We start from the raw sequence: 26,852 nt of genomic DNA on the forward strand, positions 1-26,852 counted from the left end.
TAGACTGGGCAACAGGCAGATCAAGAGAAAGTCAGCTACATGTCTTTCTTTGATCTGCTTAAACTTTCAGTTCAAAAATTTTATTTGTAGGAAGAAAGAAAAAAATTAAGCAGAAAGCAAAGGCTCAGATAGAATTCTCTTTAACTGCCATTAATTAGTCCTTTGTAAGCAATTGCTTATTTGGAGGTAAGGATAACTAATTTGTTGTTGTTTGTTGAGAAGAGAGAAAGTAAAGGAAAGAAAGTCCATATGTAAAATCTGCTTCCACTGGTGCTATGTTTAATCTGGTGGTGTATTTGTTTATTCATTTATCATTCAATCACTACTTCCCTAGTGCCTACTTTGTGCCAGCTAATGGTCAAGGCATTGGTAATATAATAGGTATAGTTTTAGCCTTCATATTAATAATACGTATGATCTAAAAAAGGGAATAGAGACTAGGGAATAGGCAACTATAACAGAATTTGATAAGTGGATACTAGTGTGCTATGGGAGCAGATCTAATCCAGATTTAGAGAACATAGTACGTCTAATAGAGTTTTGCCGAGAATGCACTGGTCATATCAAACACCCTCTTCCAACAACACGAGAGAAGACTATACATGGACATCACCAGATGGTCAATATCGAAATCAGATTGATTATATTCTTTGCAGCCAAAGATGGAGAAACTCTATACAGTCAGCAAAAACAAGACCGGGAGCTGACTGTGGCTCAGATCATGAGCTCCTTATTGCCAAATTCAGACTTGAAAAAAGTAAGGAAAACCACTAGACCATTCAGGTATGACCTAAATCAAATCCCTTGTAATTATACACTGGAAGTGAGAAATAGATTCAAGGGATTAGATCTGATAAACAGTGCCTGAAGAACTATGGACAGAGGTTCATGACGCTGTACAGGAGAGAGGGATCAAGACCATCCCCAAGAAAAAGAAATACAAAAAAGCAAAATGGCTGTCTGAAGAGGCCTTACATACAGCTGTGAAAAGAAAAGAAGTGAAAAGCAAAGGAGGAAAGGAAAGATATACCCATTTGGATGCAGAGTTCCAAAGAATAGCAAGGAGAGATAAGAAAGCCTTCCTCAGTGATCAGTGCAAAGAAATAGAGGAAAACAATAGAATGGGAAAGACTGGAGATCTCTTCAAGAAAATTAGAGATATCAAGGGAACATTTCATGCAAAGATGGGGACAATGAAGGACAGAAATGGTATGGACTTAACAGAAGCAGAAAATATTAAGAGGTGGCAAGAATACACAGAAGAACTGTGAAAAAAGATCTTCATGGCCCGGATAATCAGGATGGTATAATTACTCACCTAGAGCCAGACATCCTGGAATGCGAAGTCAAGTGGGCCTTAGGAAGAATCACTGCGAACAAAGTTAGTGGATGTGATGGAATTCCAATTGAGCTATTTCAAATCCTAAAAGATGATGCTGTGAAAGTGTTGCACTCAACATGCCAGCAAATTTGGAAAACACAGCAGTGGCCATGGGACTGGAAAGGTCAGTTCTCATTCCAATCTGAAAGAAAAGCAGTGCCAAAGAATGCTCAAACTACTGCACAGTTTTACTCATCTTACATGCTAGTAAAGTAATGCTCAAAATTCTCCAAGCCAGGCTTCAACAGTACATGAACCATGAGCTTGAAGATGTTCAAGCTGGATTTAGAAAAAGCAGAGGAACTGGTGATCAAATTGCCAAAATCTGTTGGATCATTGTAAAGGCAAGAGAGTTCCAGGAAAACATCTATTTCTGCTTTATTGATTATGCTGAAGCCTTTGACTGTGTGAATCACGACAAACTGTGGAAAATTCTTAAAGAGAGGGGAATACCAGACTGCCTGACTTGCCTCTTGAGAAATTTGTATGCAGGTCAGGAAGCAACAGTTAGAACTGGACATGGAACAACAGACTGGTTCCAAATACGAAAAGGAGTACGCCAAGGCTGTATATTGTCTCCCTGCTTATTTAACTTATGTGAAGAGTACATCATGAGAAACGCTGGGCTGGATGAAGCACAAGCTGGAATCAAGATTGCCAGGAGAAATATCAATAACCTCAGATATGCAGATGACACCACTCTTATGGCAGAAAGCAAAGAAGAACTAAAAAGCCTTTTAATGAAAGTGAAAGAGGAAAGTGAAAAAGTACGCTTAAAGCTCAATATTCAGAAAATTAAGATCATGGCATCTGGTCCCATCTCTTCATGGCAAATAGATGGGGAAACAGTAGAAACAGTGACAGACTTTATCTTTGGGAGCTCTAAAATCACTGCAGATGGTGACTGCAGCCATGAAATTAAAAGATGCTTTCTCCTTGGAAGAAAAGTTATGGCCAACCTAGACAGCATATTAAAAAGCAGAGACATTACTTGGCCAAGAAAAGTCCATCTAGTCAAAGCTACAGTTTTTCCAGTAGTCATGTATGGATGTGAGAGTTGGACTATAAAGAATTTGAGTGCCAAAGAATTGATGCTTTTGAACTGTGGTGTTGGAGAAGACTCCTGAGAGTCCCTTGGACTGCAAGGAGATCCAACCAGTCCATCTGAAAGGAAATCAGGCCTGAATATTCATTGGAAGGACTGATGTTGAAGCTGAAACTCCAGTGCTTTCGCTGCTTGATGTGAAGAACTGACTAACTGGAAAAGACCCTGATGCTGGGAAAGATTGAAGGCGGGAGGAGAAGGGGACGACAGAGGATGAGATGGTTGGATGGCCTCACCAACTGAATGGACATGAGTTTGAGTAAACTCCAGGAGTTTGTGATGGACAGGGAGGCCTGGTATGCTGCAGTCAGTGGAGGCACAGAGTCTGACACGACTGAGCAACTGAACTGAACTGAGTACATCTAAGCTGAGACAGAGGAATTCATAGATGTTAGTCAAGAAGTACTGATGGGCCAAAAAAGAACTACTGATAGCAGGATAACACTGATAACATTGGATAGTCATGTTACAGGGGGAGGAAACATCATGTGAAGTTGTCTAGAGTAAGAGTGATCATGGCTTGTTGGAGAAACTAAAAGAGGCTTAATTTAGCTGACACATAATAATTTGAAATACAGGGTAGGAGACCAGATGTTGGGCCTTGTAAACCATGTTGAGCAATTTGGGCTTTATTTGGATAGCAGTTTGTAAAACCATTGCAGACTTTAGGAAGAGAATAACTTGATTATATCTATATTTTGAAAAGATTGCCCTGGGTCTATTATAAGATCTAGACTTGAAGATAACTGTCTTAGCAGTAGAGAGATGCCACTTCTACAGAAGTGGCAGTGAGAATGGGGAGAGAATTAGATGATAGATTTAAGGTATATCTCTGACAGAATCAATAAGACTTGATTATTTATTGGATGTGGGACCCAGAGTATCAAGGATTATACCCAGATCTCTGGCTTGGTGTGTTTCACTGGGATAAGGAATATAGATGAAAAATTAGGTTTGAAGAGAAAGCAAAATGAGTATGAGGAATTTGTGGGCACACTGATGGAGTTACCTAGTGTTTAGTTACAAAGAGTATCTCTGAAAGCCAGGAGGAATATTCAGACTTGACATGGTCTACTTGAGAGTCATTAGTATATAATTGATTTCTGAAGCCATAGGAGTGGAGGAGACCGTCCAGTGGAAGAATGTAGATAGAAAGATAAGGAAGACTAAGACAGAGTTCCAACAAGCATGAAGATTTGAGGGATGGACAGAGGAAGAAATGTCTGCTTGAAGAGACTGAGGAGCAATCAGACATTTAGGAGGAAAAAGTAGAAAAGTCAGGTAACAGCAAAGATAAGGAAAATAATATTTCATGAAAGAGTAGCAGTGGAGTCAAATGCTGCTGAGAGGTTAAGTAAGACAAAGAAGTATCCATTGAATTTAGCATCAAAGAAACTGAAGAAAACCTTGACAAGAGCAGCTTAAAATAGGAATGAATTGAAGGATCTATGAGAGGTGAGAAAGTAGAAAACTTCAGTGTATACAAAACATCTAGATATGGCTGGAAAAAGAGATAATTTGGTGTCTGTGGTTGGGACAGAGGTCAAGGAATTCATTCTTTTTAAAGGGAGGATTGGTAAAACTTATTTTTCACATTTTCCTGGCCTTCTGATGGTAGAATATCTAAGGGAAAAGAAGAATAGGAGATAAAAAGAAACCTTATGACTTTGGAATTAATTCTGGCTGTCTCTGTGTTTCAAAGTCAAAAAAAGCAAATGTATTGGGTATAAAAACAAATACATAGATCAATGGAACAGAATAGAGAGTCCAGAAATGAACCCATGCATATTCGGTCAATTAGTTTACAACAGAGGAGCCAAGAAAACACAATGGGTAAGGGACAGTCTCTTTAGTAAATGGTGTTGGAAAAACTGGATGTCACATGCAAAAGAATGAAAGTGACCTTTATCTTACACCATACCCCCTAAATAAATCAAAATATATTAAACAGTTGAATATAAGACCTAAAACCATAAAAGTAGAGGAAGAAAACCTAAACAGTAAGCTCTTTGACATTGATCTTGGTGATGATTTTTTGGATTTGACACCAAAAGCAAAGGCAACAAAAGCAAACAAAACTAAACAAAAACAAACAAAAAACAAAGGAATTATATAAAACTTTCTGCCAGCAAAGGAAACCATCAACGAAATGGAAAGACAAGCTACTAATAGGGAGAAAACATTTGCAAATCATATATCTGGCAAGGGGTTAATACTTTAAAAATGTTAAGAACACATATAGCTCAGTAGCAAAACAAAAACAAAAACAAAAACCCCCAAACCCAAATAATCCAATTAAAAAATGAGCAGAGGATCTGAATAGCTTTCCCAAGAAGACATACAGATGGCCAAAAAGCACAGGAAAGGATGCTCACCATCATTAATCATCAGAGAAATGAATATCAAAACTATAATGAGATATCATATCTGTGAGAATGACTACGATAAAAAAGATAAGAGATAATAAGTGTTGCTGAGTATGTGAAGAAAACGGAACCCTTGCTCACTGTTAGTGGGAATGTAAATTGGTACAGTCACTATAAATTAGTATGGAGATTCCTCAAAAAAATTAAAAATTAAATTGTCATATGATCCAGCAATTCCAATTCTGGGTATTTATTTGAAGAAAATGAAAGCATTGATTCAGAAAGATATGTGCATTCCCATACACATAATTTACAATAGCCAAGAAAAGGAAACAGCCTATAACCATTGATGGATGAATGGATAAAGATGATGTGGTGTGTGTATGTGTGTGTATATACACAATGGAATATTATTTAGCTATAAAATTTTGCCATTTGTGACAACATGGCTGGGCCTTGAGGGCATTATGCTAAAGTGAAATGTCAGACAGAGAAAGACAAATGTTGTATCAATGACTTCATTTATATGTGGTGTCTTCCTTCATAGCTTAGTTGGTAAATCATCTGCCTGCAATGCAGGAGACACAGGTTCGATTCCTGGCTTGGGAAGATACCCTGGAGAATGACATGACAACCCACTCCAGTATTCCTGCCTGGAGAATCCCATGGACAGAGGAGCCTGGCAGGCATAGTCCATGGGATCACAAGAGTTAAACACGACTTAGCAACTAAACCACCACCGCTAAAGAAAAATAAGTAAAAATAAAATACCAAGCTCATCGATACAGAGAATGGATTAGTAGTTGCCAGAGGTGAGGGATGGGTGAAATGGCTGAAGGGAATCAAATGGTACAAATTTTCAGTTAAATAAATATGTAATGGGGGTATAGCATGGTGACTATAGTTAATAGTGCTGTATTTCTTATTTGAAAGTTTCTAAGAGAGTAAATCTTCAAAGTTCTCATCACAAGAAAAAATTGTGTAACCAGGTATAGTGATGGATGTTAAACTTGTTATGATTTCATTTCATAATACATACAAATATTGAATCATTATATCATTACCTAAAGCTAATATAAAAAGCAGAGACATTACTTTGCTGACAAAGGTCCATCTAGTCAAAGCTACGGCTTTTCTAGTAGTCATGTATGGATATGAGAGTTGGACTATAAAGAAAGTTGAGTGCCAAAGAATTGATGCTTTTGAACTGTGGTGTTGGAGAAGACTCTTAAGAGTCCATTGGACTGCAAGGAGATCCAACCAGTCAACCCTAAAGGAAATCAGTCCTGAATGTTCATTGGAAGGACTGATGCTGAAGCTGAAGCTCCAATACTTTTTCCACCTGATGCAAGGTACTGACTCATTGGAAAAGACCCTGATGCTGGGAAAGACTGAAGGCAAGAGAAGGGGATGACAGAGGATGAGATGGTTGGATGGCATCACCAACTTGTGGGCATGAGTTTGAGCAAGCTCCGGGAGTTGGTGATGGACAGGGAAGTCTGTTGTGCTGCATTCCATGGGGTCGCAGAGTCGGACATGACTGAGTGACTGAACTGAACTGAAAGCTAATATAATGTATGTCAATTGTACTAAATTTTTAAAAATTAAAAACAAAAACAAATGTACTTTACCAGGACTATCTCACTCCCTTGCCTAAAGGGAACAATATGTATGACCTAACTTTTCATGTTAGTCTAACTTATACTGACAGTGCTTATATTTTCTAGGGCCTGAGCATATTTGTTTGAAAAGTTTCTTTGCTATAGTAAGAAGAAATCTTGACTGAAAAGAAGCCCCAAATTTGCCCAAAGTCTTTAGTTAAGTGCCAAGTATATACTTGACTCTTATAAAAATTATAGAACACAAGAACTCAAGGGACTTTAGAGATGAGTTATTTCAAAATCTTTTTTTTTTTTTTTGCTGATATATCAGTCAGTGTCTTCACAGGAAATGAATGGCTCACAGGGTATAACTGAAGGGAGTTTAATAATGAGACTATTTACAGAGGCGTGGGGAGGGTCAAGGGAAGCAACTAGGAAGGGTTTCCTTGTGAAACCTGAAGCCATTATACTTCGGGAGCTGCGGCTATAGAGTAATGTTGTCAGAAATGCAGCAAGGCAGGGAAGGAGTGAAAGGGGTGGGAATAGATGTGAGTTGGGATGGGCTAGGGGAGTTATTCACAGAAATCAGTTTCCTGGTGGTACAGAGAAGTGTGAGAATGGAGGGACAGGAAGGCAAGCAAAGAATGGTTAGCCTATCTAATAAGAAAAAGCCCATGAGACACTGGTAACTAATGCCCTTTCAATTAATAAACAATTTCTCCCCAGTTGTATATAAATTCAGTGCCCTATTCAATTGCAGACAACAGTTACTGCAAATGGGATATGGTAGATAGGTGTGGAACTTGTTAATTTACTAATAAACTAAACGTTGCATATCTGAAACCAGTAAAGTAAGATGGTTAGTTACCCAGAAGGTCTGGAAGACAAATTATGAGTATGTTGTGATAAAAGATCTGTGAAATCAAAAATGCTACAGACTTCTAGTTTCAAGATGACTGTGCTGTGTTTAGTTGCTCAGTCATGTTTGATTCTTTGTGACTCCATGGGCTATAGACCACCAGACTCCTCTGTCCATGGGGATTCTCCAGGCCAGAATACTGGAGTGGGCAGCTGTTCCCTTCTCCAGAAGATCTTCCCAACCCAGGGATTGAACCCAGGTCTCCTGCATTGCAGGCGGATTCTGAGTCACCATCTGAATAAACAGATACCTACTCTCTTTCTTTACTCCTCATTCATTATTCTTTTCTCAAAAAATCATCTCCAAATAGGGAAAGCAAGAAAAGAAGGCATAAGTTCCATCTTTGATAAATCAAGGAGACATATTAATAAATAACCCTAAACCACAAGATACAAAGATGGAAAGTGGGTGTAAGGATGGTGCATGACTTAGCAGAGTGGTAGAAAGGTCAAAGCCAAGTGCCTGTGGAGAGTGGTGCAGATGGAAAGCAAGCTGACTCACAGCTCTCTGGAAAGGCTTAGGAATTAGAGGCACTGGGTATCACAAGAAGCAGGGTGACACGGTGGGTGGAAATTTATTTGAAAGTCTTAATGAGGAGCAGCCAGACTCTCAGAGACCACTCTTACCTGGCTAAATAAGGAAGCCATTTTCCCCCACTTTTGTAGGAGTCTCTGGAGAATCAAAGATTATCTGGATTTGGGGACATTGAGCACTGAGAAAGGCTGGACCAGAATAGAATTGAAAACTAGGAGATTAAAGGACATTCTGCCTCTGAACAGTACAACTCCCTTTCTCTGATCAGCTCTAGCATACTGGCAGCCTTACCCCTCCATACCCAAGCAGGGACATTAGAAGAGCCTTCTCAGAGGAAACTAAACCATGGTGAACCATCCTAGAGAAAAGACCCATAAATACTGACATTTGGTGGCCCCCTTTCACTGAAATTCTCCAGCTACTCTATGAGCATATTAGAAACCCATGACTCACTCTTAAGGATGATAGGCTGTCAAAACATAATTGGTCTTTGGAAGAAGGCCTTCAACATGAAGTAAACAAAGGAAAAAGGAACTCAGAGGAAACAGAAGGCAATAGTGAGAGCAGAAAATTCCTTCAACTTCATCCTGTTGTCCTCAGAGAGTATAATGTTGAAAAAAAAAATAGAATGCTACTTTTTAAAAAGGAGCAAACAGTAAGAAAGAGCTTTTGGATATTAAAAATATTGTAGCTGAAAAAAAAGTTCAGTATAAAGGCTGGAAGAATTCTGATAAAGTAGGAAGAAAGGGATGGACAATAAAAGAGAGAAAAATAAGAAAACTTATAGATCAATCCTGGAAATACAATATCCAACCAGTAAGAAGAAACAGAATAAACAATCATTAGAGAATTATCATTATTATTATTGTTGTTATCATTTTGGCCTCACTGTATGGCTTGACCAGGTATTGAACCTGGGCGACAGAAGTGAAAGCACCAAGTCCTAACTACTGGACTGTCAGGGCATTCCCAGAAAATTATTATTTTTTAAAATAACATTTCTCCAAAATGAAAATATGTATTTTCAAGTTGAAAAGTGCTCATAGGGTACTCAGCATAATAAATGGAAAAAAAACCACAAATTATTCCTCAGTTAAAAAAAAAAAAAAAAGCTTTTCCTTCCATTTAAAAAATGAAAGAAAACCAACCAAAGTATATTGTCTGGGAATTTTAAAACTTGAATGTTAGTAGAAAACACTCAAAACTGATTGAGAGAGCAAGAGAAAGATGGAAAAAAGACCATAATCAAAGGAACAGGAATGAACATATTAATAATAGCTTTGGAAGATGGAAGGCCACAAAGTAATGTCTTCAAAATATGAATGAAGTTTAGCTTAGGATAAATGAACTGATCAAGTAAAAGGATAGAATAAAACACTCTCAAACATGCAAATTCTAAAAGTCTACAACATGTAATCAACCAAAACTTGGGAGTAAACCAAGAAAGAAGTTGACATGGGAACTTGGAGATGGGAAATCTAATACAGGAGAGAGGAGTTGGGTATTTATAGAACATCAGTGATGGGAAATCCCAGCATAACATCCACAACACCCAGAAACTTAGAAAACATTCAGTACATCATAGAACATGATGGGGGAAGAAAAAATGGAATTGATAAATCTTATCAGGAAAATAAAGAATTGATAAATCTGACATATTTGACTTGAAAAATGAATTGAGAGTGATTTTTGCAGAGTTTTTATAGGGTATGGGAAGGCTTAGCTGGATGTGCAAATTAAACTAAGCAAATAATTATTAAGTATAGGGAAAAGTTGTCCCAGAAAGGAAATCAATGATTTTTCATTATTTGTCTCATAGATAAACAATAACCTCAATAATTAATATACCAAATACAGATTTAACCAAACTTTTTTGGCATAAATTTATTGAGAAAGATTGGGGGAAATGTAGGTGTAAGACAGCTAAAATTCTCCTTTATCATAAGAAGGCAGTAGGTGAAATTAATATGGAATATCTATGAAATAGCATTTTACTCAGATTATCTGATAATTTAAAGCAAGAGCTAGTTGAAAGTGTTTGACTCTGGGCACTCTGTACTGAGGATGAAGATGAGATAGATGGTGAGAGCTAGGGACTGCTTTTGTTGTTGTAAGCCTTTTAGCTCCTTTGATCCTTTAGATTATATGCATATATTCCCTTGGTAAAAATTAAGAAAAGGAGAAGAAAGGTGAATGAAATGAAAGGTAACTAGAAGATGAAGACATGAGAAGAGATTCAATGAGTCAAAGTTAGAGACTGGGAACAGATGAGCTGCTAGACTGTCACCGGATCAGAAAGGCCTGGGGAGAAGCTTGTTGGTGGGGTTTGGGTGAATCCAAGAACATGCAGGCATCTTTTGCTTAATGGGTGCAGGCCAATAGTATTTAGGTTTGGGGATGTAAGCATATTTTTTTCTTAAATAAACAAGCACCTTTTAAAAAGTATTGTACTGGGAGATATATACAGTCTATGAAGTTTAAGTATCAAAAACCAAGAGATGTTCTATCAGGAAAATGTTAGTTGGGGAGGCATTCTATAAGGTATGCCCCTACTTTGCTAGTTCAGGATTTAGGTTGCTGTAGGCTGCAGTCCATGGGGTCGCTGAGAGTCGGACACAACTGAGCGGCTTCACTTTCACTCTTCACTTTCATGCATTGAAGAAGGAAATGGCAACCTGCTCCAGTGTTCTTGCCTTGAGAATCCCAGGGACGGGGGAGCCTGGTAGGCTGCCGTCTATGGGGTCGCACAGAGTCGGACACGACTGAAGCGACTTAGCAGGAGCAGCAGACTTGTGTCTAGTTTCTGTGTGTTCTTGGAGTTGTCCTCAGAGGTCAAGAAGAAAGGACTAAATTCCTCTTATGGACCTTAGAGACAGCTGGCTGGCTTGCAAAACAGGTTGCAATTCTAAAAATCAAAACATCTAAAAAAATCAGATGTTCTGCACAAGATCATTTAAGTGGAGGCCTATTTCTTATTGTTTTAAATAGGAAAAACTACAATGTGTTGCTCTTCAACTTAGAATATCTAATTTCCTACAATGTTACAAAAACACAGTAAAAAATCCCACTAAATAAGTAACTTAGAAATACAATGAAAAATACTTAGAACAGTTGCCTTTCTCTTTTGAAAAAATAATTTTATTTCTTTATGGCTGTGCTGGGTCTTCACTGCTGCTTGGGCTTGTCTCTAGATGTGGCGAACAGGGCCTACTCTCCAGTTGTGGTACTCTGGCTTCTCATTGGGGTGGCTTCTCTTGTTATGGAGCACAGGCTCTAGGGAGTACAGGCTTCTGTAGTTGAGGCACCTGGGCTCAATAGTTGCAATTCATGCACTTCAAACCACAGGCTCAGTAGTTGTGGCACACAGGCTTAGTTGCTCTACAGCATATGGGATCTTCCCAGATCAAAGATTGAACCTGTGTCTCCTGCATTGGCAGGCAGATTCTTTACTACTGAGCTACCAGGGAAGCCTAGCACTTTTCTTGACCATTGAACAACTAATAGGGTTGTTAACAAGCAGTTACTTTACATAGTAGTATACTGAGTCTTTGTGGACACCTGGTGTCCCGGTATTGCAGACACTTATTTCCTTACCAGTGTTGTTGTATGGGCAGGCCATACACGATGGCTGTTCTCTTGCTCTCTGTACAACCTCTACTGTTACAGTCCCTGTTTTACCTGTATCCTGTGCAAATAACTTGTCATCTCCACTTCCCCCCACCCCAGGAGCTAAGACTGCTACTGCCAACTGCGATATGCAGTGGGGTGTTGCTCCAGGACCCTGCTTCAGATATGTAAGCTTCCCCATCCATTAAACCATAGATGTCACTGTTGCTGACTTGGGCTCTTTCTTTGGTCTTGAAATTGGGCAAACACAGGCCTTGTAGGCCTGTGGGGGTGCAGGCCAATAGTATTTACATTTTGGGATGTAAGCATATTTTTTTCTTAAATAAACAAGCACTTTTTAAAAAGTATTGTACTGGGAGATATATACAGCTGGCTGGGAGAGACAGCTGGCTGGCTTGCAAAACAGGTTGTAATTCTAAAGACCAGCTTTGGACAGTAAGGTGTGTTTGATTGGCTTCTACCTGCAAATTCTTTCCTCTACTGGGGTTCTGAAAGCAACCGTTCAGTGACATTTATTGAACACTTGCTACGTGCCAGGTATTGTTCTAGGTATCAAAGGTGAATAAAATCAGTGAAGCCTCCGCTTTCATGACATTTACATGCTGGTGGTTGTGGTGTTGGTGGGAGATAATGAACAGCTATACAAATGAATATATAAGGTAATATCAGCTAGAGCTAGAAAGAAAAAATAGGCTGTAGAAAGGGGAAGCAGCTGTTTTAGATAGGGAGTTAGAAGTCTCCTTTAAGGAGGAGACATCTGAAGTGAGACCTGAGGGAGTGAGCAGAGAGAGGAGGCAGAAGGCGCACAAATGCCAGAGACCTAAGGTGAAAGGCCTCTGGTCTCATTCCAGGAATAGTAGAGGCCTGTGTGGATGGGGTGTGGTGAGCAGGGGAGAGGGCAGGGTGGTGGAAGGAGAGTTGAGAGTGGCGGCCAGAGGCCACATGGTCAGTCTTGTTTGAATTTCATTCCAAGCCAAACAAAGCCTTTGGAGGGCTCTGAGCTGAGGATAGCAAGATAGGATTTACACCGATTTGAGTTCTTTCAGCTGGGAGCACTATACTGTAGCTTATACTGGCAAGAGAGGAAACAATTTTTCAAAAAAGTAAAAGAAAAGGAACAGTCACTGCCCTTATGGAACTTGAGTGCACGCGGTGGAATACTATACTAACAGAAGTCTTAATAATTGAGCGCCTATCTCATCCAAGGTAGTAGTGGTGTAGGTAAGTTGTGTCCGACTCTTGCAACTCCATGGACTATAGCCTGCCAGGCTCCTTTGTCCATGGAATTCTCCAGGCATGAATACTGAAGTGGGTTGCCATTTCCTTCTCCAGAGGATCTTCCCAACTTAGGAATTGAACCCCGGTCTCCTGCATTGCAGGCAGATTCTTTACCGAATGAGCTATGAGGGAAGCCCCATCCAAGGGGTGAAGTATTTTATATGTAAATGGGAAATAAGTTTGTAAGAATGGCTCCTTGGTAAAGCTGGATGAAGAAGATTTTAAATAAGTGGTGAGTTCTAAAAAATTTTAAAAGCAAAGAAAGCTGTGTCTTGACACAAAGTCCTGGGAGCGGCCCAAGGGCATTTCAGGCAGAGTGAGCCCATAAGTGCATTATAACAGTTCTCTGAGCCAGACTTGTAAATATGTGTCAGCTGAGGCCTAGAAAGTCTTATGCAGCCTCATGAAATTCCTTTCAAAAACTTAGTTGACTACAGGGATGTTTCTAGTTGCTTAAGTCCCTAAACAGATTTAGTTAACTTAATTTCAGTGGCAAATTAATTGTGTAGACATGGGTTGATACTCTTCAGAGGAGTGTTTTTGAAGTTTGAAATCCATACTGTGTATAAGAGACCTTTGAGGTTCAGAAGCAAAGTAATTGGAGTGTCCAAAGTTCTGTGCCAGATATGTCCACGTTTTTATTTTTCTGAGTTTTTAAGAGCTGTTTCCTTGAGAAAGTTTAAAGATAATTTTTCTTTGCATGTAACTACATTTACGTTAAATATTTCTTGGCCTTTAGAATGAGACCTTGTATTTAAAAAGGAAAGGCATGGTCTATATTACAAAATGAAAAGAATCTCACTATTATACAAAGGTTTAAACTACGATTTAAATGTTTTAATAGTAATTTGCTACACAGTATAAGTAAAATCAGAAAACAATTTGCACTGTCACTAATTATTATGTTTAGAAGTCCATACAAAGACATTGTTTCATTTTGCTTAGAATAACAAAAACCTCATCCGTATAATGGTTAAGGAAAATAGTAGTTTAAAACATTCCAGCCAGATGTTGACTGCTAATGAACTGCAGCAGCCTGGCCTCAGAAAAGATGATAAATCCAGAGTACAATCTTTGAAAAGAATCTCTTAATTAAGTGTTGAGCATGGACTGAAGCCATGTGCTCACTGGTACAAAAACCAGGAGGGCTTAGTACGAGCATTGGGTGGCCTGTGTTTAAAAAATGTTTGAAAATTTAAGCTACTATTGTTACTATGTGCATATAAAACTGTTCATATTGTATTATCATAAGAAAGAACCAGGTTTCTTTCAGTTACAGGGGATAGTGTTTGTGTCTTTGATTATAGTCTTTTTTAGGAGTAGGATTGGAAATGGAATCTTTTATTTAATGATTTTGAGTGATTTGGATTCTCTTGGATGATATGACTAAGCTATTTGCCGATTAGAAGCCTTGCTTCACGGAGGTTGTTTAGGTCACCTCTGCTTTTTTTGTTTTTCCATTTCCTTTCTTAGGCTAAATGCATGTTTACCATTAGCATAAACGAAGGCAAACAAGACTAATTAGGGAGCAACAGTTTGGTGGAATAAGGGTCACTGTTTCCAAGTGGTTTCAAATAAAACCACTGTTGCTGAAAATTCATAGCCATGCCTGATTATGCCTTGAACTTTTGTTGCAATTCTTAGATTCTTTTCAATATTAGGTCACCACGTGTTGATGTCTCCAAACTTTGACTTGCTCACAGCAATAATATAAACAATATTCAGTATTTAAAGAATTAATTGGACCAGTGTAGGTGATATTAATTTACCACATATGTTCATAGCCCTTACCTTCTACCTTTATGGTATACAGAGAAAAGATAAAGGATAACAATACAATGGTAAATAATCCTACCAAATTCAGAGGGGTTTGTCATCTGATATTTCCATTCATTTATGTTTAATAGAGATGATTATAGCCAATTGATCAAGACTTAACCTTGTGCTGAGCCCCAGACTAGTATTTGATACAGTAAGCAGAACAATGGAAGGCTCTCTATAGCTTGTCCCCTTTTGTAACCAGTTTGGTCTATAACTTGTATGAAACCCCCTTCCCACCTCCCCCCGCCCCCCACCACCCCATGCCTCAACTTCTGTTTCTAATATGAGAGTAAGAGCAGCTGTTCCTTTAAATTCACAGGGCTGAATGTCAGATTAGCCAAATACTTCCAGTTCTCTGACCTTCCTGTTAGGAGATTTTGGAAAAGTTTAGGGCAAGTGTTTAGCAAGAAAGTAGGTAAGGTATGAAAATAAGTTAGTAGTCAGGGAAGAGTCTGTAACTGCATGAGATTTTAAGTGTACTGGTGGCCATGAGAACAGAAAGGAGACAGCTGTTTTTGTAGACACAAACTTTATTTATTATAGATAAACTGTAAAGTGACTCAAGGGAAAAGGTTAACTGATGAAGACTATGATACGTTCTGGACACCAAGATTTGGAGATTACTACTGAAAAATATGGACTTTAAGTTGTACTAGAATTTATGTGAGAGTAAAAGATATCCCCCCTTTTATAATCAAGTACCTAGGGGTTTTATACACATCATCTCTAACCTCATGGTACCTTTGTAAAACAGGTTTATTACTATTATTATTTCAGTTTTGCAGAGGAAAGTATTGAGGCTTAGTGAATTTATATAATGTGATCAAAGACAAATCGCTTATGAATGGAGTTACCTGGATTCCAGCTCAGACAGATTTGATTCGCAGTATGTATATGCATTTTCCACTCTTGCAATGCAATGTGCTCAGTATTGCAGATATAGGGAGCACACTGGAGATGGTCCAACCCCAACGTTCTGTGATCTTTATAATGTCCTAAATACGAAATGAGTGGAAATAAATGATAATTTTTCATGTGTATGCCTAATAATTTGAGTTGAATGTTTTTTCATAGGTTGGCAGATTTTATATTCTTTGGCAAGATAATGATTGTTTTCTCTAGTTCTGTTCATCCAAAGCGAAGGGTTGGATGCTTAGGAAACAGAAAGCCCTAGGCATAGTCCTTAGGTTTAATTCATTTACAGTTTAGTTGTAGGTATTGGGTTAACCTAAAAATAGGAACATCACACAAAAGTAGCATATACAAATTCTTCCAAAGAATATGAAAAGAGAGAACACTTCCCAACTTCTTTTATAAGGCCAAAGATCAAAGTAAATGTGCTTCCCTGATACCAAATCTGACATGGACATTACAAGAAAAGGGAAGTACACGTTATCTTCCTCATGATTTTAGATGCAGACAATTCTTAACAAAATTATTAGTAAATTTAATCCAGTAAAAATGGGATAATAAATAGGGTATAGGATAATATATCATGGCCAATTTGAGTTTATTCCAAGAATTTCAAGTTTCATTTATCAAAATAAATCAATGTAATTTACCATATTGACAGAATAAAATGTAGTAATCTTGATACAGGAAAGCATTTGATAAAATTTAACATTTTAATCATGATTAAATGACTGTAAATGACTCTAAATGACTCTCTGTAAATTAGAAAATATAATTCAATATGGTGGCTACCTTTTGGGAATTAGGGAAAGAAATGATTAGGTGGGGATGTAAAGGGTCTAGAGTTCTGCCAATACTTCTTTCTTGACTATGATGGTGATTCCAGGGGCATTCTATTTGTGACAGATTATTGATCTTTATGCTTTATATACTTTTCTCTGTGTCTTTTTTAAAAAAGTAAGGCTTCCTTCAATTCTAGAACCAACCACTGTTAAAGATTTTTTGTGTGAATCCTCTAGAAATACTCTGTCCACTGTAATATTTCCCCTTTTGCTGACTTACATAGGAATATTTTATGTGTGTAAATACAGGAATACACACACACACACACACACACACACACACACATATACATAAAAAATTCACCTGCCAAGAACTTACCATAGTTTATTTAACTAGACTTCTATTAGGGAAATTTAGGTTGTTTCCACTTTTCCACTATTATAAAAAAGGCTCTGATGAATATTCTTGCAGATCTTTTTCCACACTTGATCAATTCTTTCCTTAATTATTGGATTAAAGGCATTTTCATTTTAGTAATAAATAGACATTATTTTTTAGAGCAATTTTGGCTTCACAGCAAAATTGACCAGAAAGTACAGAAATTTTCTGTATACCCCTTGCCTCCACACATGCATAGCCTCCCTTATTATCAACACTCTCCACCAGAGGGTACATTAGTTACAAGTGATGAACCTATATTGACATATAACAGTCACCATTTATGTTATGTTTAGCTCTTGAGGTTGTACACTGTATGGGTTTGGACAAGTTTATATAATGACATATATCCAGAATAGCTTCACAGCCCTAGGAATCCTCTGTGTTCTGCCTGTTCTTCCTTCTCTCCTCCCTACCCCTGGTGACAGTTGACCTTTTTACCATCTCCATAGTTTTATCTTTTCCAGAATGTCATGCAGTTGGAATCATACAGTCTGTAACCTTTTTTGATTGGCTTCTTACACTTAGTAATATGCATTTAAATTTCCTCCATGTCTTTTCATATCTTGATGACTCATTTCCATTTAGTCCTGAGTGATATTCCATTGTATGTTAGTAACAGTTTGTTTATCCATTTACCTACTGAAGGACACCTTGGCTGCTTCCAAGTTTTTGTTAGTTTTGAATAAAGCTGCTGTAAAATCCATGTGCTAATTTTTGTGTTGACATAATTTTTAAACTCCTTTGGGTAAATTCCAAGGAATGCAATTACTGGAATGTATTATATGTTAAGAATATGTTTAATTTTGAAAGAAACAAACTGTCTTTCAAAGTAAGTGTACCATTTTGCATTTTCATCAACAATGAATGAGAGTTCCTACTACTCCACAGCCTTGTCAGTGTTTGGAATTCTGGCTTTCAGCAATTTTAATCGATGTGTATAGGTATTTCATTGCTGTTTTAATTTGCACTTCCCCAATAATACATGATGTGGAGCTTCTTTTCATATGCTTATTTGTCATCTGTATGTCTTCCTTGATGAGGTGTCTGTTACTATCTGTATCCATATCACTGAGTTTTAAGACTTTGTTATATGCTCTGTATGACAGTCCTTTATCAGATATATCTTTTGCAAATATTTTCTCCCAATATGTAGTTTTTCTTTTAATTCTTTTGACATTGTGTTTTGTGGAGTAGAAATGGTTAGTTTTAATGAAGTCCAGGTAATTAATTCTTTTTTTCACAGACGGTGTGTTTAGTGTTGTATCTAAAAAGTCATCACCAAATCCTAGGTGATCTTGGTTTTCATATATGTTATCTTCTAGGAGTTTTATAGTTTTATGCTTTACATTTAGGTCTGTGATCCAGTTTGAGTTAATTTTTGTAAAGGTTTAAGGTCTGTTTTTAGATTCACTTTTTTGGTATGTGGATGTCCAGTTGTTCTAGCACCATTTGGAGAAAAGACTATCTTTGCCCCATTATTTTGCTTTTGCTCCTTTATCGAAATATCACTTGACTATATTTATGTAAGTCTGTTTTTGGCCTCTGTATTCTGTTCTGTTGATTGAACTGTCTCTTCTTTCTTTTGCTAACCACACTGTTTTAATTATGGTAGCTTTATAGTAAGTCCTGAAGTTGGACAGTGTCAGTCCTCCAATTTTATTCCCCTCCTGCAACATTATGTTGGCTATTCTGGGTCTCCTGCCCCTCCACATAAACTTTAGAATCTGTTGATAACCACAAAATAACTTGCTGGGATTTTGATTGGGGTTGCATTGAATCTATAGATCAAGTTTGGAAGAAATAATGTCTTGACATTGTTGAGTCTTCCTATCCATTATCATGGACTATCTCTTCAGTTATTTAGTTCTTTTACTTTGTTCATCAGTTTTTTAGTTTTCCTTGTACTGATTGTATTTTATTTGATTTAGTTAACTATTTCATTTTTTTGTTTGCTGATGTTAATAATATTGTGTTTTAAATTTCAAATTCTACTTGTCATTGCTGTTATATAGGAATGTGACTGACTTTTGTATATTAGTCTTGTATCCTACAGCCTGGTTATAATTGCTTGTTAGTTCCAAGAGTTTTTTGGTTGATTTTTTAAAAAAATTTTAACCTAGATAATCATGTCATCTGTGAACAAAGACAGTTTTATTTATCAGTTTTATTTAATCTGCATAGCTTTCATTTCCTTTTCTCATCTTACTGCACTCACTAGGACTTCCACTATGATACTGAAAAGCAATAGTAAGAGAGGACATCCTTGCCTTGTTCCTGGTTGCTTTAACTTTTGAAGTTCATTGTCAAATTGTCATCTAGAAAGATATTACCACCTACAGGTGACCCTTGAGCAACACATAACTTATAATCGACCCTCCTTATACCAGTTCCTTTGAATCCATGGGTTCAACCGACACAGAGAGATGGTGTAGTACTATAGCATTTACTATTGAAAAATATCTGTGTATTAAGTGGACCTGTGCAGTTCAGACCCATATTGTTTAAGGGCCAGTTGTAATATGCAGTAACATTGCATGAGAGTCCATTTCCCCACAGCCTTACTAACATTCTATAAATCTTTTAATTTTCCCATTCTGATAGATGCTATCATGGGTATATGTTTGATTATTAGATGGTTTAAACAACTTTTCCACATCTTTTATTAGTCACTTGCATTTTTTGACTCTGTATGTTTACTTAGCTCATTTGCTTCTGGAGTATTCATTAATCATCTCCTTATTACTCCATAAGAACTCTCTCTCTCTCTCTATCTAAAGCATTAACATATTTTATATTATAAATATCCAACCCTTTTCAAACCAGTTTTTTGTTTGAATTCTTTTAAACTGATAATCCTGGAGCAAAAGTCACTTTGGTCATATTTAAACAAATACATTGCAGCCATGAAATTAAAAGATGCTTACTCCTTGGAAGGAAATTTATGACCAACCTAGACAGCATATTAAAAAGCAGAGACATTACTTTGTCAACAAAGGTCCGTCTAGTCAAGGCTATGGTTTTTCCAGAAGTCATGTATGAATGTGAGAGTTGGACTATAAAGAAAGCTGAGCGCCGAAGAATTGATGCTTTTGAACTGTGGTGTTGGAGAAGTCTCTTGAGAGTCCCTTGGGCTGCAAGGAGATCCAACCAGTCCATCCTAAAGGAAATCAGTCCTGGGTGTTCATTGGAGGGACTGATGTTGAAGCTGAAACTCCTATATTTTGGCCACCTGATGTGAAGAACTGACTCATTGGAAAAGACCCTGATGTTGGGAAAGATTGAAGGCAGGAGGAGAAGGGGACAACAGAGGATGAGATGGTTGGATGGCATCACTGACTCGATGGACATGGGTTTGGGTGAACTCCGGGAGTTGGTGATGGACAGGGAGGCCTGGCATGCTGCAGTTCATGGGGTCGCAGAGTCAGACACGACTGAGCAACTGAACTGAACCGAACCGATAGGATGGGATCATTGTAGGTATGTATGTTCAATTTTATCTTCCTTGAGTTGAAAATGCTCTACCCCTTTTAATTTCATTTTGAAGTAAAGCACTTGAACACAAATAGCCGGACAGACTCAGGGATTTTTTAAGATTTCTCCGAAATAAGCCATCTGCTTCATTAAGTGAACCCCAGGGCTCTTAGGTCTGCTGCATGTTTGACCTCATATTTTTAGAAGCTTATTCAAGGGAACTAAAATTACTACTGATTTGTATTATAAGTAGGAATGTTTTCCTAATAGTAAGATATGTACTTTTGAATCTGAATAATGCAATTTAGCATCTGTTTAGCACTTGGAGAAATTCAAAGAACTTTACAATGATTCATATGCCAGGCCACTTAACTCTACAAAGTAAGGTTTGACTGCCAGCCTCTTAGACCGTAGTCTTAACCTCTCAGAGACTTCTTGGAGAGTAGTTAGAGGATCATTTACTTGACACTCTGTTATATAAAAAAGATAAGGCAGGTTTTATTTTTATAACATGTTGATGTTACTTCTACTTCCCTGTAAGGTATAAAAACACCAAACAGGGTCGTCATTGCCATCTTCCTAAATTCCATATATATGTGTTAGTATACTGTATTGGTGTTTTTCTTTCTGGCTTACTTCACTCTGTATAATTGGCTCCAGTTTCATCCATCTCATCAGAACTGATTCAAATGAATTCTTTTTAACGGCTGAGTAATACTCCATTGTGTATATGTACCACGGCTTTCTTATCCATTCATCTGCTGACGGACATCTAGGTTGTTTCCATGTCCTGGCTATTATAAACAGTGCTGCGATGAACATTGGGGTACATGTGTCTCTTTCAATTCTGGTTTCCTCAGTGTGTATGCCCAGCAATGGGATTGCTGGGTCATAAGGTAGTTCTATTTGCAATTTTTTAAGGAATCTCCACACTGTTCTCCATAGTGGCTGTACTAGTTTGCATTCCCACCAACAGTGTAGGAGGGTTTCCTTTTCTCCACACCCTCTCCAGCATTTATTGCAAGACAGGAAAAAAGACACAGATGTGTATAACGGACTTTTGGACTCAGAGGGAGAGGGAGAGGGTGGGATGATTTGGGAGAATGGGAATTCTAACATGTATACTGTCATGTAAGAATTGAATCGCCAGTCCATGTCTGACGTAGGGTGCAGCATGCTTGGGGCTGGTGCATGGGGATGACCCAGAGAGATGTTGTGGGGAGGGAGGTGGGAGGGGGGTTCATGTTTGGGAACGCATGTAAGAATTAAAGATTTTAAAATTTAAAAAATAAAAAAAAAATTAAAAAAAAAAACAAAAAACACCAAACAGCAAAAACAGCAGCAACAACACAACAAAATTTTTGGAGGGTATAGTCGTTAGGTAGTTGGACCCAGGTTCATTCAGCCCTTCTAGGGCTTGAGCGAGGCACTGGTAATTGATAGTGGAAATGCCTTTTTAGTATTGAAGGACATGTAAATCTGTTGAGAATAAAAAAAGTGCACCCACTCTGGCAGAAAGGAAACCTTAAAAACTTCTCTCCCTGAAGAAAGAGGCGATCGTATCACTTTCTTGTGAGCATCTTTCCAATACCTGGTATAAAGGAGGCAATTAATTGGATTGGATTAAATTAGTGAATTATCACTTACCATCATGCTAAATAGCCATTTCCTTCTGTTATTAGTATTACATTTGAATGACTTAAATAAAAACATAACATGAATACTTTGTTCCAAAGAAAACAGTATCTTCTCGTAGGAGAAATCATTTATTTTTACTCTGAGAGTATGTGACTGAAAAACAGACCTGGGTCTGATTTAGGTTGCCACTTCTCTCCAGGTATGTAAATAAGGGGGAGGCTTTGTCTCTGCATCTCAGTTTCCTCACTGGCATAATAAGTGAATATAGACTACTAAATCTTTGAGGACCCTTTAGCACTAGGATTCTGTGATTTAAGGGGTAAATAAATTCTTAAGACTATGATTTTTTGAAGAGTTGCCTAATAATAATTAAACTCATGCTTGTATGATCCAAATCTTCTGTTGGATTTTTGATTCTGGGTTTTAATAACAAATCATTATTGGGAAAAAAAACACAAACACTAGAAGGCTATGTTCAAACCCTAATGATATTGGAACACTGTGGATAAGGTACTTGTTACAGTGTAGTAATGTAACATGAGTCTGCCAGTATTGCTAATTGATATTTTTATCCCTGTGAAAATACCTACCACATTTCTTTTTCCTCTTTCCTACAGTTACTTTGCTTAATAAACTTGGCAATTGGGAATTTGTTGGACAAAATAAACTTTATAATTTTAGTGTCCACCAGATTGAGATCCTGGAGTAACCAAGCTTTTGATTGGCCACACACATTTTTACTTCTGGGTAGATGCTGTTAGTTTTAATTAAAATAAATTCATAAGTGAAAAAGGTAAATAAAAAGAAAGGAACAATAAAAAAGTAAGGGTGAGAACTGAGAGTGAAATCCTGCTCCCATGGTTCTGAGGAAAGATTCAGATATACTGTAAATCACTGTGGAGCTTTTCAAAGTTACACTGTATATTTCCCGCTGTTGAAACTAAGTGCAATAACCTAATTTGTAAATACCCACACCCCTTGAAGTGATGGTGTTTAATTTAGTATCTTTGAAAAATTTAATGAAAACTCATAAGAAAGTCTGATTTATCAAGTTTTCCTATTTCTCAAATTTGATTTTTAGACTTAGTCTTTATAGATATAATTTTTATTTTTTAAAATATTTTTCCCTATTAAAATTTTAGTAGTTCACTCTCTTAAAAGCATGTTGAGCAATTTATAAGTTTTACTTTTTCAGTGTTGGGATGCATTTTAGCAAGACTATTATGACTTTTTTGCAACTTAATTATTCTAAGTCCTTTGATTATAAAAGCAAGAGGTTGGGGTCAAATTCTAGATGAAAATGCTAGGAGTGAGACTAGAAAAACAGTATATTTGTGACCTATTTTACTGAAGCCAGTAAGCAGTGAATAAAGTAGCCATTTAAAAATAATTTAATAATATTTTATTCAGGTATCCCCGAAGTGAATAACCAAAGAAAAAATATTTCTCGTTACATTTTTCTTGGTTACTGAGTATACAGATGCTTTAGAAGTCCTACTGGAGATTAGAGTTTGGATGAACAGATATAATTTCTTAATTTTAATAGTAGCAAAATTGGTAAGGGATCAGAAGATAGGAAAGAAACTTGGCCTGATCATGAAGATTAAGGGTGGAATGAAAAGGAGATGATTTCAGCTCAGCATCTCACAGCATGGTGTGATGGGAAGACCTTGGCCTCTGGAGTCGACCAGACCTTGGATTCCTAGCTTATACCCTTGAGCTGTGTGACTTTGGGATATTATTTAACTTCTGAACTTTTTTGTGTTTAAAATTGAGGTAATAATATTTACCCAGTAAAGTTGTTGCTAAGATTAATGTACATAAATACATAGCCTAACTCATAAGTGGTAATGATCACTATTGTTACCGTCACCAGATTATTAAGATGATGATAATAATGTAATAATAATTTATAATTCTCGTTCCAGTTAACAAAAGGTATATATTCTCTGCATGTGGGGTACTCTGGGTCACTAGAAAATGACTAGGCTGGTTTCATCAGAAGGCTCTTTTTTTTCTTTCTAACTCTAGATGCAGAGTTCCATGAACACTAAATGGATTTAGGATAGTAAAAAGAACATTACTTTTCATTTCTTTATTTAACAATGTTTACTGAACCAGGCACTGTACTAGAACTGGGCCCAGAGCAATAAGAATAGGCGAGGAGCTTATATTTTAAAAGGGAGAGACAGATATTGAATATAAGAAACAAATGGGCAAGATACTTTCATATATATTAATTTCTATAAGGAGAATGGAATTTAGCAATGATAGAGAATGACTTGGAGAAAGATTACTTTTGGTTATGTGATTAGTACAAAGAATTAAAGTAAGAGAAGGGAGGAAGAGAAAAAATGACCAATGAAACAATTACCAGTTGTTGGTAAACCTGAGTTTTATTGTGGATAGCAATAACTTCATGATGTAGGGAGTGACATTTAAGCTGAAGCATATTATTATACATTTTGTTTATTATTTGCTATTTTGAACCTTTCTTCTCTGGATAAAGTCCCACTCTGCTGGTTTGCAAAATATTCCGCTTGAGGAAATTGGTGATACTCTTTGGATGCAGTCTTGCTGATTCTGCCCATAAGGAGTCATCTCCTTATGGAGATGCCATGATATCATGACAGAGAGCCATGATAGAGTGGGAACCATGTGGTAGAGGAGGTACTTCAGGGCCTTGGCAGGTGGGCTTCTCTCCCTGTTCCATGGAATGTCTAAGGTTAGGTGAAAGTAGAGTCATTAGGTGGCCCTCAAGGGATGTTGGATGTTTCCAGATTGGGATGTTTGAGCAGATTTTCAAGCTTTGCATTTTTCCCCCCGCCCAAGACTTTGTTGAATCTCCTTTCCCATTTTTAATCTGAGTTCCAGTTGGAACCAGAGTACCATTTGCCTCACTCTGTCTGAAAGTGAAAGTCACTCAGTTGTGTCTCTGTATAGTCCATGGGATTCTCCAGGCCAGAATACTGGAGTGGGTAGCCTTTCCCTTCTCCAGGGGATCTTCCCAACCCAGGAATCGAACCCAGGTTTCCCACATTGCAGGCGGATTCTTTACCAGCTGAGCCACAAGGGAAGCCCAAGAATACTGGAGTGGGTAGCCTATCCCTTCTCCAGGGGATCTTCCCAACCCAGGAATTGAACCGGGGTCTCCTGCCTTGCAGGCAAATTCTTTACCAGCTGACTATGAGGGAAGCCCCTCTGTCTAGGGAATCATAGATAGTCATTATTAGATTATAGCCTTACCATTCAGGAAAAAAAGAGGAAAAGCCATACCTATTGAATTTCCAATCAAATTATTGCTTAGTATTTAAAAGATCCTGCTTTGCTATAAAATATAAAACATGGGATTGTAAAGCTGTTCTGAAGCTGACCTACTGAGGTGCCAGACCTTTGACACTGGTTAGAGATAGGTGTTGTAAATACTGCCAGTTGCCTTGTTACTTAATTTTTTATTATCAGTCTATTCTGTTGTCCAGTGTGGTATACTTCATGCTTTTTACCCGTAATTTACAACTTTATATTTCTCTGGTTATCATTCTATTGTTATATGACAAGAGATCCCACAGTAAGTGACTAAGATGAGTAATGTAAAGGCCAGAGTTTCTATTGTTTTTCTTTTTAAATTTCATCAAAAGTAAATCTTTTAGAGAGTAAAATTTTTCAGAGAAGGAGATGGATTTCTTTTTTGGGTGTCTGAAGGGCAAAGTTAACATTTGCTAAAGTTTCATTTCACACATGTAGACTATTCAACTGCCAGTTTGGCAATTTGACATGTTAAAGTAATTTACCCTGTGATTAAGTTATTTCACATGGAATATCATAATTTCTTTGGAGTGATAGTGGGAGCAGGAGTGGGGAATCCCATTTAATTTTGTTTCTTATAATAAACAGGGAAAGTTCTTTAAAGTCATCTTCTAAAAACCCAGGTTGTGCTGTTAATACTCGGGTGCCCTGCTTTGTATCAGCACCAGTATGGTCTTACTAAGGACAACATAAGAGGAGTTTGGCTTTTTTTAGGTATCACTTTCAAATAATACATTTTAATGAGTGCCACCCAGGTTACTCTTTGACCAATATGTTGATTTAATTATTTTAAGCATGCAAATAAAATATAATTGTTTCAAAGATCTTGGGTAACATCCCACATAAGAAGACATTCTGGGCTATTAACCAGTTGTTAATTTTGACTGTGTTTATTTAAATCAAGTGGGAACAGAGCCCTATGCAACTTTATGTGTGGTCATCAAAGCCCATAATCTCCTATAATTTGAGTAAGTTACAGAGAAGGTAAAATTGGTCATGACTCCTGTGGTTACAAGGATATCCAGAGAATATCTGATTGTTTCTTTTTATAAAATTGTGTCATTGCTTTGTAAAATATATGCAAAAATTCAAGCAATCAGTAAAATTTAAAATATTTTAAATTCTACATGCTGTAGAGAAGTCTACAAATATAAAAATAAGACAGTGCTGCTTTATATAAGTTATATTTATGTTCATTTTTATGACTTAAAGTATTTGTTAGTTTTTATGAATATTTTCATTTTTCAAATAAAGTTGCTATGGTTGCTGCTGCTGCTGCCAAGTCACTTCAGTCGTGTCCGACTCTGTGTGACCCCATAGACAGCAGCCCAGCAGGCTCCCCCGTCCCTGGGATTCTCCAGGCAAGAACACTGGAGTGGGGTGCCATTTCCTTCTCCAATGCATGAAGGTGAAAAGAGAAAGTGAAGTCACTCAGTTGTGTCTGACTCTTAGCGACCCCATGGACTGCAGCCTACCAGGCTCCTCCGCTCATGGGATTTTCTAGGCAAGAGTACTGGAGTGGGGTGCCATTGACTTCTCTGAAGAATTTATCAGAAAAAGAGTTTAAATGTACATTTCCTTTGGGAATAATTCACAGAAACCTATGTTTTAATGCAGGATACTTTATATTTAGCCATTTTCATTGATTTGCTTAAAATTTTTTTGCATA

At 37.4% G+C, this 26,852-nt stretch overlaps 1 protein-coding gene across 4 annotated transcripts in view; it reads left to right on the plus strand.

Annotated features, from left to right (window-relative positions):
• Positions 1 to 26,852, plus strand: part of GALK2 (galactokinase 2) — a 154,690-nt gene that overhangs the window by 46,982 nt on the left and 80,856 nt on the right. The gene's annotated exons all lie outside the window — the stretch shown is intronic.

This window comes from Capra hircus, chromosome 10, assembly GCF_001704415.2.
Source record: "Capra hircus breed San Clemente chromosome 10, ASM170441v1, whole genome shotgun sequence".
Classification (NCBI taxonomy): domain Eukaryota; kingdom Metazoa; phylum Chordata; class Mammalia; order Artiodactyla; family Bovidae; genus Capra; species Capra hircus.